Source organism: Cyprinus carpio, unplaced genomic scaffold (assembly GCF_018340385.1).
Source record: "Cyprinus carpio isolate SPL01 unplaced genomic scaffold, ASM1834038v1 S000006695, whole genome shotgun sequence".
Taxonomy (NCBI): domain Eukaryota; kingdom Metazoa; phylum Chordata; class Actinopteri; order Cypriniformes; family Cyprinidae; genus Cyprinus; species Cyprinus carpio.
Window position 1 is genome coordinate 120,490 of NW_024879307.1, and position 20,798 is coordinate 141,287.

Genomic DNA, 20,798 nt, shown 5'->3' on the forward strand with positions numbered 1-20,798 from the left:
AGATTTTAATGTGACTCACAGGAACACCATTTGGGAAGCATAAGACAGTCTTAGTGTCGCACGCAAGGCTAAATAGCAATTACTGAAACCTTTCCATTTACTGATATGAGTGCGATCCATACTGGCAGGGTAATTTCCTGCCTACTGCCTCAGGTTTTTGGGTTGGAAACTATGCTTCTCTTACAGAGTCAAAACATTAAATAAAGTATGGCCGGGCACACATAGCATCAGGCCATGTTTTAGTACTGAGTATCATAGCAATATTTTCCGTATACCTAGAAGGCAAATACTTTACAAAGCAATAAATTGCCAAAATAAAGCAACAGGCTGTTTTATCTTGTACCGTACCATGTTTTAAAACAAATAAAATCAAAAAAATAACTATTCCGTCCAAACAATCATTGTCAAAAAAGAAAAAAAAAAAAAGCATCAATTATACCTGCCATGCTTCAAAATTAGAACATTTGTATATATAGTGCATCATATTGCAGAGGTTACTATATGTATGTTCTGTATATCTATTATATATATATTATATATAATATATATATATATATATATTATATATATCTATCTTCACTTATATATATATATATAAAAAATAAAAAACAAACTTAGACATCTGATTTATTTTTAGTCAGTAGATTGAGATCTTCAGCGTCCACATGCTTCTGGTCTCAGATTTTTTTCCCCCGCTTTGTAGTGGTCATGGGGACTGAAAGTGAATTGCTTTGCCATATGCATCATTTTGTCTGGGAGAAATCATTTCAATGTGTGCCCTTCTCTGATTATTTAGTCTGCCAAAGAAATCTACACCTAAAAAGGCACGTAAGGAACACATTGACAACTGGGGAGATGAGATTAACCACATGAAAAGACCTCTTCATGGGTTGATGCTTTGAGCAGGGAGAAGGAAATAACTTACACAAGGGGAGTTAGTGCACTGTCTGCAGCTTTGATTTGACAAAATTAAGAGGTCTTTAGCGGTTCCCTTAAGATGCTTTGGGCATTGTTCTGACTTCACAATGATGAAATGCCAAACAATATGATGAAAAGATTTAGACATACGAACCGACACAGGCCACAACTTGTGATAATAATAGTGTTAGGCCTTGTTCCAAATGGTCACACCCATTCAGGAAGCCATTCCATAAACATGTAAAGCAGTCATGAACTAATGATTAATGCATCTTCAAGACCATTTGCAGAGGCAGCGTTAAAACGGCCAACACAGTACAAATGACAAAAGATGGCAAGCTAAAACTTCCAAATCCCTAAAATTTAGCCTATATAGTGTCTGTGAATTTTTATCACTTAAAAAAAATTAAATAAACGTTTACACTTTTATAGAAAATTCTATATAATTATATAGTTTCTATAGTACCATATTCTATATGTTACTTGGCACTGGTGGTCTCCCACATATTCGGACAGCTTGCCAGGTTTTTTTCACAGTATGCATCCCAATGTACACACTATCCGTACTAAATAGTATGTGAGATTAGAATAAGTTTGTCCCAAAGCATAGTATGTTCAAACTTGTATGCCAAAAGTTCCCTTATGGTCTACTATTTCCAGTAGATTTCCAAAGTGTGGCTGGATCCATGCACACTCTGCTGATATTTCCTACATCCTTTTGCCCCTTTGGAGGGGGATTTGGTTCAGAACATGAATAAAAATCATTACAAGCATGGATGTAAATGTGAATGACGGTTCAGTAGACATGACCTGAAAGGGGTTTTGGGTTATTAATGATCGATAACTAACCTGATAAAAAATACTTATGTAATGTTATGTGTTTCTTTACCATTGTATATTCCGTCCTAACAGAAAATCTTCTAATCGTTTTATTTGTAAATCTGTAATCTACACACACACACACACACACACACAAACAAACAGAAGGTCTCATAGCGAACACATTCACTGTATATAGAAATACAGACAATTTTGACTACAAACACCACAAACAACATTATACAAATTGATTTAATTTAAGAAATCAAAAAACTACATCACGTTACTGGCCCATAAACATATGCTCGCTCTCTTTCTCCTTCGCCTCTCTCTGTGTCTCTCTCTCTCTCTTTATCTTTACCCTCTCTTTGACACACACACCACACACACACCCACACACACACTTGTGTGGCAGTGGAAATGTGAGAAATATAGTCCTCACACTCAAGCGACTATAGCGGCAGCAACATCAGCAGCTTGTGAATGGTCCCCGCCTCTCCGGGGAGTTTCCTCCACGGGGAACTTTTACTTTATGTGCAGCACCTGTTGTGTCGCCCATCGGCCGTCTGCGCTCGCCAAACATTCGGAGCTACCTCTAGGCATTCATTTCCTTCAGAAAGTTGGACGTGGCAGCGCTACAAGTGCCATTTTTACCCAGAGTCGGTCGGTATGTGTTGCGTTTACTCGAATGGACTATATGTGTTTGCAAGGGAAAGTCGAACACATTGCAAAAAAACAAATGCATGTTGCGCGTCTCAGCAAATCTTGATTTTACAGCAGTACACGTTCAACTGTCCTCCAGAAACACACTTGTTTAGGCGAACAGGTGTGCGCTCACTAGTTAAGTAACTGCTATCAATGCTTAACTTTTGCGCAGATGCTCCTTGGGAAACTTTCCACAGGGAAGTTTTTCGCAGTCGAAACCCTGACCGATCAGGATTATTGGACTTCACTTTACGCGTGCCTCTTACAGATGTGTCCAAAGTTGGATACGCGTCTCACGAGCAATATTTCTGCATGGTGATTGAAACAACACATGCTAAGTGCCTATAAGCACCGACAGCCACCATTTATCCAAATGATTCCATTGCTTCTCTGGATTCTTATATCGTCTCTTCATCAGCATGATTCGGTGGCGGAATCGAGTCTCGTCAGTAAGATTCACCACGCCAGCACGAAAACAGCAGAATGGTAAGTTTATAGAGTCATTGCATGATCGTCTTTTTCTCTTAGGCTGCCTGTGTGGGACTTCTGTGGGCAACTTTACAACTAAATGCATTGAGTTTACCTCTGCAATGGCAAGCCTTTTAACATGTATTCCTTTAAAACAAAGTAATCCATTTTATTCTACTAGGAAAAAAGTAAACTAGTGAGATAAGAAATGTTTAATATTTGTGCTCTTATTTATTATACAAATTCATGTGATATAGGTACTAGTGATGCTGGAACGCTTGTAAGTACCACAGAATAAGTATGACTACCTACAACCAACCAAGTGACTACTTGATTGAATACTAGTCATTGTTGAAATAAGTAATAGCACTAGTATCCAATAAATAACTGGTGAAATAGAAAAATATACCAGTCACTATCAGAGTACTTATTAATGTAAGGAATAGTAATTACTAGAACAGATAACAGTAACAGAAATGGTACTTGAATTAAATGTTTATACAGCTTGCCATAAATGGCTACAGTTTAAGAGGTTCACACAGCATTATGCTTAATAGGAAGTTGAAGTTACCTTTGGCTTTCATGTCTATGAAATGCACATCTGTATGTGTATTTAAGAGGAAAAAAATCTCTGGGTAACCAGGTCCCCTGGGAAGGGATTTCTCTCTGATCGCAGAAAGACTCCATTCATAAAGCGTGAGGTGCCCCGGGGCCATGTAATTTGCTTTCCTCTGAATCCCACCAAAAACTCACAGGTGAACTTAAAAAAAAATCATAATGATAAATAAAATAACGCAAAAGTTTCCATTTAACTTTGCTCTGAAAATATAAGCTCAGTGTTGTAATGCAGGCGTTGGTGGGGACAGTCCAACTGTCGTCCATTGCGCACCATTAACAAAATGTAAACTACTACTTGTGTTGACTTAGGCGAGGGAGCGCCCCTTACTGTGTCAGGGGGTGAAGCAGAGTGGAAACATCTTGCTTCTCTGGGCCCACTATCAGAGCTTTCATTGTGTTATAATTCTTTCTCTAAACTGTGGAACATGCAGAACATGTCTACTGGAAAGCAATGTTTATATGGAAAAATATACTTTTTTTTTTTTTTTTTTTTTTGTTAGGAAGCCAATGAACTCAAAATCCTTCTAGTTGTTTGTCATATAAAAAAAAAGTAACTTCTGTATAACTGGAGTCCCAAAAGACTATAAAATCCTAACATCTTTGTCTAATAAAGGCAGGCTTAATTGAATTGGCACATCTGATGCAGTACATATATAGTCCTCTCGGGTCAGAGTTGTGAGCCAAGGAAGACCCTTGTGATTGCCATTTGATAGGGGTCTTTGGCCGTAACACCACCTTTATTCCCCAATGGCTTAGAATGGAGGTGAATTGGTAGTGTGTTCTGCCAAGGGTCTCTGAACGGAGAGTCTTGTTCTCTAGCTATCTTTAATTGCCATAACAGTAGATGCTCTGTCACAGCCATCTCTGGTTGGTGTTGATTGAGGCAGTTCTTCACCGCTGATCTGAGGCTGGTTTTATTTAGCAGCTGCAGTGTGAGGTTAAGGTCAGGTTAAAAAGCTACTTGACCAAATTTTTCAGGTTAACCTCAAAAGAGGTTTTGCCAGCCCACAGTTCATGAAGCCATTCATCTGTCTCATACTTAATTAAAAAAAAAAAAAAAAAACACTTTTATGTTATTTTGGTTTTCATACAAATTATTGATATGAGTAGGAGGATGCAGCTGATGAAGGATGGTGAAAGATGTCCTTCTTAGTGACTCAAATGGCAAGTCTGCACTGACCTGACCTTCAAATGCTAATTCACTAAAATAATTTAAGTAACCATGCTGAAGGTTAGTCTGTTTACAATAGAGGCATATCCATGGTCTTACAACAAGAATCGTCAATTGATGAATCAAACTGCAAATTAGTCTTCTATATCAATGTTTTGAATAAACCGTATTCATAGATAAATTATTATTATGGTTCTGTAGATAAGTGGATAATTAAATAGTAATGACAAATATTTGCTTTAGAAACCAATATAGAATGTAGGCTTACATTCAGTTAGGTGGAATGAAATACAAATGAAATATAAAACTTGCTCTCATCTGAAAAGAGGACTTTGGATCACTGGGCAACAGTCCAGTTCTTCTTATCCTTAGCCCAGGTAAGAAGCCTCTGACATTGTCTGTGGTTCAGGGGTGGCTTAACAAGAGGAATACAACTGTAGCCAAATTCCTTGACACGTCTGTGTGTGGTGGCTCTTGATGCCTTGACCCCAGCCTCAGTCCATTCCTTGTGAAGTTCACTCAAATTCTTGAATCGATTTTGCTTGACAATCCTCATAAGGCTGTGGTTCTTTCGGTTAGGTTGTGCATCTTTTTCTTCCACACTTTTTCCTTCCACTCAACTTTCTGTTAACATGCTTAGATACAGCACTCTGTGAACAGCCAGCTTCTTTGGCAATGAATGTTTGTGGCTTACCCTCCTTGTGAAGGATGTCAATGATTGTCTTCTGGACAACTGTCAGATCAGCAGTCTTCCCCATGATTGTGTAGCCTAGTGAACCAAACTGAGAGACCATTTTGAAGTCTCAGAAACCTTTGCAGGTGTTTTGAGTTGATTAGCTGATTGGCATGTCACCATATTCTAATTTGTTGAGATAGTGAATTTATGGGTTTTTGTTAAATGTAAGCCAAAATCATCACAATTAAAAGAACCAAAGACTTAAACTACTTCAGTCTGTGTGCATTGAATTTAATTAATACACAAGTTTCACAATTTGAGTTGAATTACTGAAATAAATGAACTTTTCAGTGTGTTTGCATTGAATTTTACTTCTGTAAAAAGTACATTTTTAGTGTATTATCTGACTGATTAGCTGTACTTTTTTAACATGTTAAATTAACAGCCCTATAGTTTACACCTACAGTAGGTGGCCAACCAAACTGGTGTTTTGAGTGGTGAGTGGATTGTGAAACACCTCTGGTCACTGCGTTCCAGAAATCAACATATATGTCTGTGATTGGCTACAATGTTCAATGCTGCAAAAAACACAGCAAACACAAATACCTGCAGTGAGGTGTCTGCTGCTTACTTTCGTTTTGTTGTTTATGATTGTTTTGTTACTAAAGTTACGTTTGTGGGTTCCCGTTTCCTTCTTTAACTTTGTTACATACATGATTACATTTTCCTTAAATCATCCTGGCGACCTGTTTTTTAAGTTGCGAAGGTCACCCAGGGTTTGAAACCTACTGTTTTAGACTTAAGTGTGAAATGATGTATAGCCATGCTATTGATATCAAATGATGAATGTTATCAGCATTAACTAGATGACATTGAAGCAAAGAATCAGTCAGAACCCAGATGCTGAACTGGTGAGGAGTTGTTCATTAACCCTTGTTGCAACAGTGTCCTACCCTAATAATGACAAATCTGCACTTGCACCATGGACATTTAGCTGTTCCCATCTTTAGTTGTGTCCATAAGCCAGTTCTACAGCAATGGAGTGGCTTCAGAAAGCAGCTGCAGTTTTCTAATGGTGCCAGATTATCCACTATTAATCTATTGTAACCCCTCTGATATCTCAGGCAGAGACGTGTGAGAGTCCGCCTCAATATCAACCGAATGCCTCGTGAGGCTCTGCATTACTGGATTACTCAGTTAGGAGTGGGGTTAATGTGGTGCATCAGCTAACTGGGAAATGCAGTGTGCCTCACATAGCCGACAGTTAAGTGTTGGGTGTGTAATGATTAAAGCATAGTGTTGCTTGAATGTTATTAACATGTACATTTTTTTATGGCATTTCATGTACGTCATGCAGGTTAATAGATAGATAACCCAAAAAATGAAAATTCTGGTGTGATTTACTCACCCTCACACAGTGTTAATGTAGTATCATTGAGATACTATTGCAGTTTTTTATAATATTTTGAATGTTTATATTTTCTTTTTTCCCCTATTTTTTTCTGTAAGACTTTATTTATGCTGTGTAATGCTAAGAGATATTTTGAAAAATGTCTCAATTTTTATGTATTTATTTTGGCCATATAATGAAAGGAAAATGATGTTTTTACTTGCATTGCATGGGCAAAACAGTTATTGAACAGTTGTTACTGTTGGACTCATGGAGAAATTAATGAATTTGAAATTTGAAGCCACTTGCTCAATCCATTCCTCAAAGGAGAGCAACATATTGTAGGTATTACCTTTGTTGTAAAGGCTTCAGAGGAAGGTGGTTCCCAGAACTCAGAGACTGTGTGACAGCTGGCAGTGTTCTTGCTTGGCAAAGCTCTACATTACCAGCCTGTTGTGTTAAGTAGTTTCCATAGCATTTCAAGTTTTTTACGATTGTGAATTGTGCATACACTGTGGGTAGCCTAAACCAAAAGGATTTTCAATACCCAGTAGTCCAATGAATGGAAAACAAGCTTTCTGGTAACGCAAACACAAGTGCGCGCGTGCGCACACACACACACACACACACACACACCTAAAACAAATGACTCCCTGTTAAAGTAAAAGTTTACCCCAGTCCTTTTTTCACCAGCCTTTCTGGCTGTAATACTGTAGGCACTGAAGTTTGCTGTCAATCGACAAGCTATACCCTGCCAATTCCCCAGTTTGAAAAGCTCAATGGGGAGTGTGCTTTTTCACTGAAACCTTTAAGATTTAAGGAGGAAAGCTCTGGGAAGTTGAAGAGATTATTTATACAATACTATGCAGTTTGTTTAAAGGGAAGTCATCTCTGTAACTCGCCTAGAATAGAAGATTGCACAGTTTGAGGTGTCCATGTTTTTGCTGTCAGCACACTTGAAAGGCAGTGTGACAGATTTGGCAAGTAAGCAAGTCAATGCTTGTCTGATCTTTGTATTGATGGACAGAGAGTATACATTCCTAACCCAAACAGAGCTCCAGTATAAAGGGATCAGCAGCAGGGCCATGTAGTTCCTCTGTAGAACTGGGTCATATAGCTTAGCTTTGGATTTTTTTTTTTTTTTTTTCTCCTGTAATTTTATGGCCTTTCTGTCTTCTGTGCTGGCACCACCTGTGCATCATCAGTCTAATACCCCTGATCCTACGAATGATATGTCCACTTGTTTCAGTAAAATATGAAGTCAAGAAATCTATGGCTTGTGCTCCGAAATGGTGAAGATCATTTCAGTCTTGGTGTCCTTCATCTACACTGAGGAGAATGTACACTGCTTTGTCCTTCGAATCAGGCCTAACTTGGCAGATGCTTTCATCTAAAACAATTTACGGTGCTGAAAATTTGAAGTTTGTGAATTCCCTGAGAAACAAACCTATGACTTGAGTGTTGCAAATGCTGTTCTCTACCAGATAGTAAAACTATTTTATTTAATATTTATCTTATTACAGAAATAGGAGACATTTAGTTGCTTCAACTGTAAGGCTGAAAAATAGGAGTCAGATTTTAAAGACTGTAATTGTGCTACATAGCTGCTTCCTCCTGTCTGCTTACCTCTCATTTTTGATGATTTATGCAGTGATAAGAAATAACGTCTAGGAGTTCTTAATGCCTTCTTGGCCGCAGGCAAGTCTTAATGCTGTTATAATGCTGAGCCCAGATTTAACTTTCAAAGCAGTATATCTCAAACTGCACTGACAACAAATATGATAATGTAGAGTTCTGGATACAGTCAAATGTGCATAACCACAAATAGGTTTTCTTGTTTTTAATCCGAATCTAGTTGTTGTTTTTTCTCCAGACAGAAAGTTTACACTAAATCAGCATGTTAGAATGATTTCTGAAGGATCATGTGACATGCTTTTGCCATCACAGGGATAAGTGTATTAAAATAGAAAGCAGTTATTTTAAATTGTATTATAATAAAATGTCATTATATTACTGTTTTACTGTATTTTTGATCAAATAAATACAATCTTGGTGAGCACAAGAGACTTCTTTTAAAAACATTAAAAAATTAATTAAAAACATACCTACCCCAAACTTTTAAACTGTTGTCTATATGTGAAAGCAATGCTTTAAAGAGCCAAGTTCCAGCACTGACGCTGACCATGACATTAGTGGTCATCTGCACTTGTCTAGACTGGAAGAGCTGAACATTGCAGCCTCAGGTCCTGCTTAACTTGTGCAATTAATGCCTGTCAATCACTCGCTGACAACAACACTTCCTCAAGCTTTTACTCATCCCTCACTTTGACTCTTTGCTCCCTTTCTTTATTCATCCTACCCGCCACCCCCAGACAGTTTGAAGACAGATGTATGTGCACTTTTTAATAAACAGAGTCATGCACTCAGGAAACCCTTAACATCTGCTAGAGACTTAATGCAGAGACTATTGCATGAACTAGTATAATGATAACCATTATCATCTAATATTTTACAGTGTAGTGAAGGTTAAGTGATTTGTGGGCAATGCTGTTTTAGTTAGACTGGGTTTAGTCACTCCTACCAAAAACTTGGCACCCGTGGTCAGTTAATCCTGTGTGCTGAACAAGCGGATAACCTGTAACTGTTTGTGAGGGCTAGTGCTCTGCCGGAACAGATAATTCTCTTAAGCGTAAGCTGTCTGTGGATATTGCCTGTTTTCAGAGCAAACTGAATTCCAAAGGCCTTAGACTTTTGGCAGCAGGTAAATGTGATGACTTGACCTTGGTTCCTATCTCTTCAAGGCATGTCTATGCTTTGGCAGATGTCAGCACTCGCTGTCAGAGAGGTATTTTGGACGTGTCCCCCTCCCTTTTTAATCCTTACTTATCTTGCTTGGTCTCTATCTACCTGTGTATGTGTGTCTAAGTAGATAATAAAATGTGTAATAAAATAATAAAAATATATAACATATACCAAAAGATAATAAAACCAATAAAAATAAATAAATAATAAAACCAATAAAACCAATTAAAATTACAAATAATAATAATAATTTATGATAATAAAAATTTTATTGTGTAAACATACATAGAATTGTATACCATGAGTGCATAATGGGCCATATTATTACGGACCAATGCTTTTAGTACCAATGCTCAGTTCTCTAACCACATTTTCTTTTTTGGTAGATTACCTAATTTTTTTGAACATCTGGAAATAGATATTGACTAGCTCACTGCTTTTCTATCCTTTTTTTTGTGACCAGATTTTATACAAAATCTGTTTTCAATATCTTTCTCTGAAACATGTTCAATGATATTATGCAATGAGCCTGTTTTGGACATTATTAATGGAGGAAAAAAAATCACATGGCTTTAGATTGCATTAATATCCTGGCATTGTTTTAAACAACATAACTTGCATCTGGAAGATTAATTATACTGGGGTGTTTTCTTGGCTTTAGCATGGTAATTATTACTGAAGTGGCAAGTCCAAAGTCTTTTGTAGAGTTTTACCAGTATTTAGTCTTGTCAGCTTGGCTAACCTGCCTCTTTGAGAGCGGAGTTTGAAATTCACTCATTACAGCATGTTATCACTGGGGAAAGAGATCATTGGATGATCATCAGCCAACACACCAAGAAACACTCTATTAGCCAAATGATATGCCATTATGACTGGTGTGTTTGTGCCATGGCTTTGAAATGAGGAAATATTTTGCTGTCAACACCACACCACTGTGATGATGTGACTTCTGTCAGGCTTTCTCAGAAGGTCTCTGCTAACCCCCGGCTACTGTTTATGCGCAAGGGAGACTGAGAATGCTCAGTCCTCCACTTTGAATGGTGTGGAAAAATGCCCCGTGGCCACTGAGGATTCACTGAAGCCAGACTATAAGTTTTCATTTTCATGTTAACAGTTGACCTGCTTTAGAGAAATGGCATGACTGACAGAAACATTTGGTTTATGCAGTTCTATCAGAGATGTGACCTGGCGGGAAGTGCACATGGTCACACAGTTTGTGCAGGGCGACCAAAGTTCAAGTCTACAGTAGTTTCCGATACCACACACCCCATCCGTCTTCTTTCTATAAATTCCTGTATAAGTTTGCTGCCGCCCCCTAGTGGGATCCGTCCCCTGCCCATAGCATCCAAAACTGCCACAGCTATTTTTACTTTTACTGTATGGGAAAGATTCACCTGAATAACTAATTTTGTGTACCATGGAAAAGAAAAATGTTGAAAAATATAAGGTAAAGTGAATGACAAAAGCTATCCCTTTATTGTGGTCTTTTCTTTTTTCTTCTATGATTAAACAGTGTATTTGGTTAGTAATTGCTCATGCAGAACTTCAGATTTCTCTGAAACTGTAATCAGATGTGTTAGAATGTTGCTTCCAACAGCTTCATCGTTATTCTGTCAACAGTATGATGTTCATACACGACGGGGGAAGTCGTGGCCTAATGGTTAGAGAGTCGGACTCCCAATCGAAGGGTTGTGAGTTCGAGTCTCGGGCCGGCAGGAATTGTGGGTGGGGGGAGTGCATGTACAGTTCTCTCTCCACCTTCAATACCATGACTTAGGTGCCCTTGAGCAAGGCATCGAACCCCCAACTGCTCCCCGGGCGCCGCAGCATAAAATGGCTGCCCACTGCTCCGGGTGTGTGTTCACAGTGTGTGTGTGTGTTCACTGCTCTGTGTGTGTGCACTTCGGATGGGTTAAATGCAGAGCACGAATTCTGAGTATGGGTCACCATACTTGGCTGAATGTCACGTCACTTTCTCACTTTCATTGGTGAAATATGGACGATATGTTATTTGAAATCAAGGGGGGAAAAGTAGCAGCACACCTGTTGTGGTACTCACTGGCTGAGCACCAGTGTCCCCATGCCGGACAGATTGCATTATGTTTCCTTGCACATGCTGCAATTTGATATACAACAGTGTGCCAGTCGCACACCCTAGTGTGTGTAATTCAATAGCACATAGTATTTGGAGAATGTCTGGCTTTTTGCCGGAGCACAAATAGGTTCTCTGCGCAAACACACTTACATAGATGCTGGTGTCAGGCGTGGCAGTTTGGTTCTCCCTGGAGACTGGAGATCTATTTCCCAGCCTACAGATGAAGGAACAGTAGCAGCCTGGCTGTCAGCTAAGATGGACTACTGTTGTGGTTTATAGCTGTACAAATGCAAGGCCAGATTCAAGAAGATTCGCTTGGACTGCCACTGAATCTTTTAATGTATTGTCTTTATAGTGCCTTAAGTATAATTCCTTCACGTATGATGCACACATACTGAATTTTTGGCCATTTTGAAGTTCCTCTGCCTGATGTCTTTTCTAATCTGATAAAGCTACATAATCAGTCCCACTGGATGAAGGATGCTGATAACACATTTAGAAGCCCATTAATTTAGTGTCCAATCCCTAATGGGCTGTTAAATTCTCATTGGCTTGTGACATAGTAGGACTGCAGCACTTATAAGTAGAATGCATGCTGATACTGACAAAAAAAAAGCTGGCTTCCATGAGCTTATCCACTGATTCAAATCCTGAGGGTTAGTCGGTGTGTATTTATAACAGACTATGCTTTTTATTTTTTCTGTTGATCTCTGTATCTTGGTGTTGTATATATTTTATGGCTAATGGGGGGGTGGGTGATCAAAATGGTGTGTCAGAATGATAGTTGGGATAAATTAGGCTTAAAGCACCGAAGGTGAAGTTGTCTCACCCCCCTCGCGTTGGACATCTGTTCAAAAGCCTCTCATTAGCTCCTCGGAATGACAGCACTAACTCAAGCCGGAAGCCCCACCGGCTAATGAGATGCCAGGCACAGCTCGCATTCATCTCTGTGCCACTGCTGAGCGTGTGTACATGTTTCACATTGCATCTGTCACCAATTTAAGGGACCATCTCTGTTCCCACACCTGTGGCAGTAATGGGATTTAACTGTTAAAGTGACTTCTTTCAGATAATTTGGCAAAGTTGTGTGAATCCATTTTCCTGCAGTGTATCTGTGCTCACTTCTTAACTAAACCACCTGGTTTATGTGCCCATACTTGCAGAAACCAGGTGCAGTAACAGTTTTGTGCTGAAATCATCCTTAAGGTTTTTTTTTTTTTCTTTTCTTTTTTTTTTCATCATGGATGGTTTGAGTTTTGCATCAATGTTCCCTCTAATTTTTTTTCTTGCTGAGCAAAACTTTTCTCTATTGGGCGGACATTTCGGCCACCTGTGCAAAAACATCGTTTATACCAGACTTGTACAGCGCGCACACAAAAAAAGTGTGTAACTTTTAACTTTAATGTGCTATTTGTATTTTATTTGACCGTGACTAAATGATGTACATTTTAGATTACCTGATAAAACTTACTGAATATTATTTCACAAAATAATACTGTGAAATATTATTGCAATTTAAAATAAAAGTTTTTCTATTTTAATATACTTTAAAATATAATTTATTCCTATGAAGGCAAAGCAATTTTCAGCATCATTACTCGTGTCTTCAGTGTCACATGATCCTTCAGAAATCATTCTAATATGCTGATTTATTATCAGTGCTGGAAACTGTTGTGCTGCTTAATATTTTTTGGGGACTTGTGATTTTTTTGGGGATTCTTTGATAAATAAAAAGTTAAAAAGGACAGTGTTTATTCAAAATAGAAATTTTGTGTTACAATATACACTACTAAAAAGTTTGTGGTCAGTAATTTTTTTTCTTTTTTTCTTTTTTCTTATTTTATACTTTTATTCAGTAAGAATGTGTTAAATGGATAAAAAGTGATAATAAAGACATATTTTTAGAAAAGAGTTCTATTTTGAATAAATGCTGTTCTTTTTAACTTTTTATTAATCTAAGAATCAAAGAAAAAAGTATCACATGTTCCAAAAATAAAAATAAAAAACAAAAAATAAGTAAAAATATTAAGCATTACAACAGATTCAACACTGATAGTAAATCAGCATATTAGAATGATTTCTGAAGGATAATATGACACTGAAGGCTGGAGTAATGATGCTGAAAATTCAGCTTTGCTCCTCGGGAATAAATTATATTTTAAAGTATATTAAAACAGGAAACCAATATTAGAAATTGCAATAATGTTTCACAATATTACTGTTTTTTTCTTCTGCATTTTCGATAAAATAAATACATCCTTGATGAGCAGAGACTCCATTAAAAACAAGGTCAATTATTTATTAGGTTTATAATATAGGCCTAACATAATATATCAAAACAAACTGAAGTATTCAAACTGATAGAATAGAATAGAATAGAATAGAATAGAATAGAACAGAACAGAATAGAAACTGAAGCATTTAAACTGATAGAATAGAATAGAATAGAATAGAAACTGAAGCATTTAAACTGATAGAATAGAAACTGAAGCATTTAAACTGATAGAATAGAATACAATAGAATAGAAACTGAAGCATTTAAACTGATAGAATAGAGACAGAAACTGAAGCATTTAAAATGAGATCTGTAAGTTAAATATTTAAATAAAAAAAAGAACGTGAACGTCAATTCTTCTATAGCTATGTAAACTACACCTGTGTGTGACTGTAAAATGTCTCTGAGTTTTGTTACCGTTCTGTGCCCATCATCCGCTGTTTCCAGCACTTAATCAAGCCGCTCTTCTTTAATACATGATGACGTTTTATTTCACGTCATTGCGTTTGCGTCGGCGCACGATTTGAGCTATTTCGTACGCAACCATTAAAATATTCGGTTTCTACAGCGACTCATTTGCCGCACATTCCTTTTCTATGAAACTAACCACATTCGCCGTTTCTAACTCTATCGTGATACCAACTCTGTAGCGGTTTATCCGAGCATTGCAATTCATTCGCTTTCGCAAATGGCTTTCCCAACTCATTTATGTGTGTGCGCGGCACATTATTTCTTCTGCGCGGCTGCGGTGGAAGAAGTGCGCGGCCGCGCGCGCGCGCAGCTTAGAGGGAACATTGTTTTGCATATATCAATCAGTTCATGCAGAATGCTTTTGAGAAATAAGGGCATTGTGAAGAATGTCTTCTTTTAAAAAAAAAAAAAAAAAGGTAATCAAAAAGTGAACAACATCTGCCTTCAAGGCATTTCACTTGATTGAGATGGATGAACACGATCAAGATAGGACTAAAGAGATTACATGGAGATTTAAAGCAATCATTGGATGATCTGGATTGCTGCTTTCTAATGCAAACAATTAAAACACCTGGGCTCGTATGTATAGAACTAAGATTTGAATAAGAGCTTTTGCAAAAGTCTAAGCCTGATTAGTAAGTATCGACTAAAGTGACGCTTAAGTGTTGTGAAGTATGGACTCAAATGGTGTCGATCTAAAATGCTAGCACAAGTGTGAATGAAAAAAATTTTAAAACGTGTATTGTGTTACCACAATTTAAGTGTTTTTTTTAAACTACGAGTTGATTAATTGATGAATTAGCATTTTTCTTTATGTCTTGTTTTCTGTTATCCAGATTTTTTTTACAGTTTAATTGGGTGTTTTGGGAACCTATCAGTCACACTTGACTCAGCATTTGTTTTGTTATCTGTCACCACTAACAGCAAGCATCTGACAGATCAAGGCACTCTTATGCTAAATGGTGTGTAGGCTGTTAAAATGCAATCAGACACAAAGTGTTTAAGTTATTTATTTATTTAAACCCTTTTATCTGTTTTTTCTGACTCAGCAGATTCAGGAAAACATTACAGTTAAAAGCGAATCCAAGCTTTTATTAATCTGTCCTTAGCTATATAATTAGTATTAAATTATTTCCTTTGTTCCACTGTGCACATTAAGGAAACTTTTATGTGCTATACATAATGATTTACATAAGTTTCATCTGTGTTTAAGAAAAACTGCAGTTTCATGACAATCACCCCTCAAATGTACTTTATAGCCTCCATCCACAAAGACAAGTTCAGCTGGTTCATTGTAAACGTCTGGACCATCTTCCCGTGGTATGTGTGCATGCTTGAGCAAGCAGAAGTCAGTGAATGTGAATGCTATGTGTGTCTACCTGTATGTTTTATTGTATGTTTAACCATTAGTTGGGTCGGTTTGTGAAATGCTATTAGCAGAGTGACCGATCCACTCTCATGAAATGGGATGCTTAGTTTGGTGACTGTCTTGGTAAAGTAAAGTTGCATCACTGGGGATTTAATGGTTTATCTGCCTAGATGTGCATATATTTTCTTTGGCTCCGTATATGATTTTAAACAAGTCAATAGCTTATACACCAACAGCTGGGCATTGCATGTCTTAACGTGTGATATTACTAAATAGTAAGTGTGGCATTAAAAGCCCAGATCTGTATCTTGGCTGATTACCTGATAAATACTTACATTTGTCACTTTATATACTATAGCTCAGACACCCACTGTAGTACTGTTGTTATGCTCATTTCTTCTTCTAAACCCCTTTGTAAAATGTCTGTTTCCAAATCTTGTAAAACAATTTAGTTTGGTTGAAACATTATTCTCAGTATTGATTAGAGAATATTAATATATATTTTATAAAAATTTCCTAGCTAGTCTAGCCATAATGTTCTTTATATTCATATGGACTCTTGGTGGATATGCCTCAGTAATTCAGCCGTAACAACAACAACAACAACAAAAAACCTCTTTAACATTGGGGATGTGCAAATTTAAAGGGATGACAATTCTTTCTTCAACATTTCTTCTGAGGAACACAAAAGAATGTATTCTTAAGAATGTTGGTAACCATACTGTTTTGGTTAACATTTGCTTGCATCATATGGACATGACATGGGGGTGAGTAAATGATGACAGATTTTTTTGTTTTCTTGTGAACTATTCTTTTAAGGGAGTCCTGTATAATTATGGTCCACCAGACAGAATCAGGTGCATTTCTTAGAGGCTGTTCACACAGAACATTCTTGTTTTCAAAGACAGCTGGAGTACAGGGAACAGACTGTAGGGTCTTATACAGTAGCTTTTCCTTTATCAAAACTTTTAAGTGAATTTAAAATGTCTTTTGAGATGGACTGTGTTGCTGGGGAGAGTTGCATTACTGCAGTAAAGCTTGTGAGAGCTCAGTCTCACACACACACACACACACACACACACACACACACACACACACACACACACACACACACACACACACACACACACACACACACACACACACTCACACACACACACTCATGTAGCACCCAAAATCACAGAGGGGATTACATTGAGCCCTGCAGCCATTCCACAAGAGGACCAGCACAGCTTTGGCAGAAAAAACCTTCAAGAGAATGTCTTGTGTCTGAGTTTTGTGTTGGGCCCAGATACAGATGTGCCTGTCCGTGTGTTTATGAGAGGGTGAGATAAAGATTCAGTGAAAAGGTGAGTATTGTTCTTAGTACCGGCAGACATGGAATTCATTTATTGTAGCAGCTGGTGTGTCGTCTCTTGCCAGCGATTTCTGCTGTTATATGAAAGTTTATCCTCAGAATGACTCTGGCAGGTCAGTATAAGATTAGAGGGGGTTTGAGACATTAATGTGGCCACCCACCCTGATGAGAATGGTTTCCCGACTAAGAATGGAGCTGGTTTGTGTGGTAAGAACTCAGAAGCTGACACATGGCCCTTAATTAGCTCAGTCATTTATGGACTAGTACAACTACTGGGTACTAAAGCCATTTTCAGACTTGTATGTTTTTGTTGTTCCAAAAATGGGACTAAATTGCACAGTGTTGAACTTCTGGGTCTGGTTCACTTTCACAAAGCAACGTTTAAAAAATCAATATTGATGCATAATTACTTTTGATTATGAATTACAGTGACTGAGCTACAGATTTTAAAGATTTATCCAAAAATTCATCAGGTATGATAACAATTATAGGGAATATTGCAAATCCATAGGGAGATTATTTGGTTTGGAATGCATGATCAACAAAAAACAACCCCTTCCTTAAGGCCTATGTCAGATTGTTTTAAGGTGGATTCGATTATTTAAAGATAACAATAGTATAACCATTGTCATGTTCAAATAACAAGGTATTTCCACGGTACTGTTTGTAAGTTTCTGTTCTTCACAGAAATCTTTAGAGATGCAAATAGAGAGTACTTGTTTGGCATAATATAGACCTTGATTTGTTATTAAAATTTCCTCTTCCAGTTTTTAAAGTTGAAATCATCCAAAATGTTAATGGGGAGTAAAATAAAAATGTTCAAAAGCACCAATAAAAGGAACATTTCCCTTTATAAGGAAGCCAGCAGTTAAACAGCCTACATTTTATGAGAAAACCCAATGGCTACCTGTCATAGATACCCTATTAGTCTGATTGCTGACTGTCCTCTGCTATTTCACAGATGATGTCATGTCTAATTCAAGGGCCTTCTGCTCCGAGGTAAGTTACAGAGTACCAAAGCCGTGTCTATGTAAACAGAGCACTGTGGTGAAAGTAAGCAAGAGACAGGCAGTACACCAGACGTCCATTAGAGAATAACACGCACACGTGTTTTGCTTAATTGAAGACCTCACCAAATTGTTAAAGGATGTGGTCTGTATACAACATGAGCAAGCCTTGTGCGTGTGGCCAGAATCGCAAACACAAGTATGCAAGCAGCTGACAAGTCGGAAGGGTTTAATTCAAGTTTGTTTCACACACACAAATAGACACGCTTTGTTTGAGAAAAGCCACAAAGATATCCTGTTTGGTCTTGTTGGCTAGTTTAATAGGGATGTTTGTATTCTTGTAACTTTCCCTCATACAAAACCATTAAACTCAGGCAACATTGTTTTTAGACTAGCTGGTAATGTAAAATAGCAATATAGTCTCTCTTTCACTTGACATGTAATGTAAAAATGTCCTGGCCCAGGTTACATTAATATGCAGAGCCATCTATAAGTGTCTCCCCTGAAAAGTGTTTGACTTTATGTCACTTTGAGAGAAAAAAAAAATGTCTGTCTAATTGCTCCAATTAGGGAATTTTAGGGGCTACCTGTAATAAAACTAGTCAAACTGAAATGGAGAAATGGGGCAAAGATTTGAAGGAATGTTTAGGAAGACAATTATTTTTTTGGTTTAAAGATTAATTTTTTTTTTTATTATTTTTTTGGTTGCCTCTAGTGGTACACACTTTTAAAAGAGGTAGTTCATCTAAACATTTAAATTGTCATCATTTACTCACCTTCATGTTGTTCCAAACCTTTGTAGTTCTATATTTTGAAAAATCTCTCTTTTTATTTTATTTTATGAAAGTTAATGGGATCCAGTGTTGTTTGGACTCCATTGTTCTTCAGAACGTCTTCTGTGTTCAAAGCAGAAAGTCATACAGTTTTGGAATGACATAAGGGAGACATTTAATGCTTGGCAAAATAAGAATAACAGAGCTCCTTAATATGTACTTATAAAAATGTTGTTTTAATTATAGCCCACAAGAAATGATAGCTTTTTACTTTGCCTATAAAACAAATCTACAAAGAACAGAGGTGAACAGTGGATCACCGTAATGGTTGTGGGAATGTGCATGACTTACAGTGTGTCTCATTTCAACATGCTTTTATTTTCCCAGTTGTTGGCTGTTAATTTTAGATCTGGCATAAAGCGTGAGTAAAGTGAATTTGAAGAAATAATGTATCTCCCTGATGATACTTGATCTGATAATCATTTTAACAATGACGAGCTTAAGCTCACAGTTAGCTGTTCAGCAGAATAAACCACATGAAGTGAGACATTAGAAAAAGCTTATGAAGAGAGACAGAGGGAACAGTCATGCTAACTTCAGAATCAAATTTCCTGTCGGGCAAGTGCTTCCCAAACACATTCATACACACAGTCATATACACCCACCCACCAAGTGGGATAGTTCAGTGTCGACATTTGGCCATACGATAGCATGTGCGGATGTTACGGAGCTCTCTGAGAGAACGTGTTAATGGATGAGCCTCATTCTGTGAGCTGTGGAGAGGGAAGGTTTTGGTGGCCTGTTAGGATCTTAATCGGGTCTTGGAGAAGTGCCTGCAGGATTCTGTTACTCCGCATGTGATGACACAACAGCAGCCTTATGCTCACACAGCATTTAAAGGGATTTAGCTTAGCCAAGCTTCACTTGACCTTGCTCTTTACCACAATTTATTTGTAAAAAAAAAAAAAAAATAGACAAATGCACCGGATTCATCAGGATTGTAAGGGTTGCCAGAAAAAAATTTGCTTTTAAAAGGACTGTTTACTCGCCCCAAACTGTTCTAAAACTGTATGATAAAACTGTCTGTGGAACGCAAGGAAGTTTAGCTGAATGTTCAGTGCTCTTTTCCTTACAATGAAAATAAATGGTATCCAGGAGCTGGCAGATTGCAAAACATAGCTTAAATGTAGTTAATGTCTGCTATATTCCAAGTCTTCTGAAGCTTTGTCAGAAGCTTTGTGGTCAGTGGAAAAATTGTGGTAGTCTGTTACACACACACACACACACCTGAAATGTGGTGAATCAGCTCTATTGAATTTCTTTGTATACTTTATATATTTACATACTTTTTGTAAAGCTTTTGAGTTTAACACAAGAAAATAATTTAAACCTGCGTGAAGATAAATACATGAGAATGAATCTATGAAATTAGAATTTCCATTTTTAGGTCAACTGTCCTTTTATTAAGCCCAACAGCACTGTGAAAAGACCATGCAATATCTTTGTTGAATTTAGCAAAAAAAAAAAAAAAAAGACGAAAATAAATACCATTATTGGAGAGATTTGTTTGTTTTTCTTTTATATACACATAATGTATGTGCCAGAGACTGTCAAGGTGTCAAGTGTTATTTGTGACCTGTGTTAAAAAGAACGTATGTCACAATGTCAGTCAGTTGCCTCTTGCTGTTGGTCTTGACTGAAACCTTGACGTTTTGCTGCTGATTGCAGGTTTGCAGACAGATGATTCTGAATTTAGAGAATTGATCCATAAAAATAAAAAAAAATTAAAGGTTTGATGCATTTACCTTGAACTTATACAGTGTCTGGTTAGTAAGCATGTGCCTATATAATATATATTGTGAAAAGAATTAAACATATTGGAAA

The 20,798-nt window shown here is 37.3% G+C and overlaps 1 pseudogene; it reads left to right on the forward strand.

Annotated features, from left to right (window-relative positions):
• The first annotated feature begins 2,686 nt into the window (after positions 1-2,686).
• Positions 2,687-20,798, forward strand: part of LOC109101818 — a 41,597-nt pseudogene continuing 23,485 nt past the window's right edge.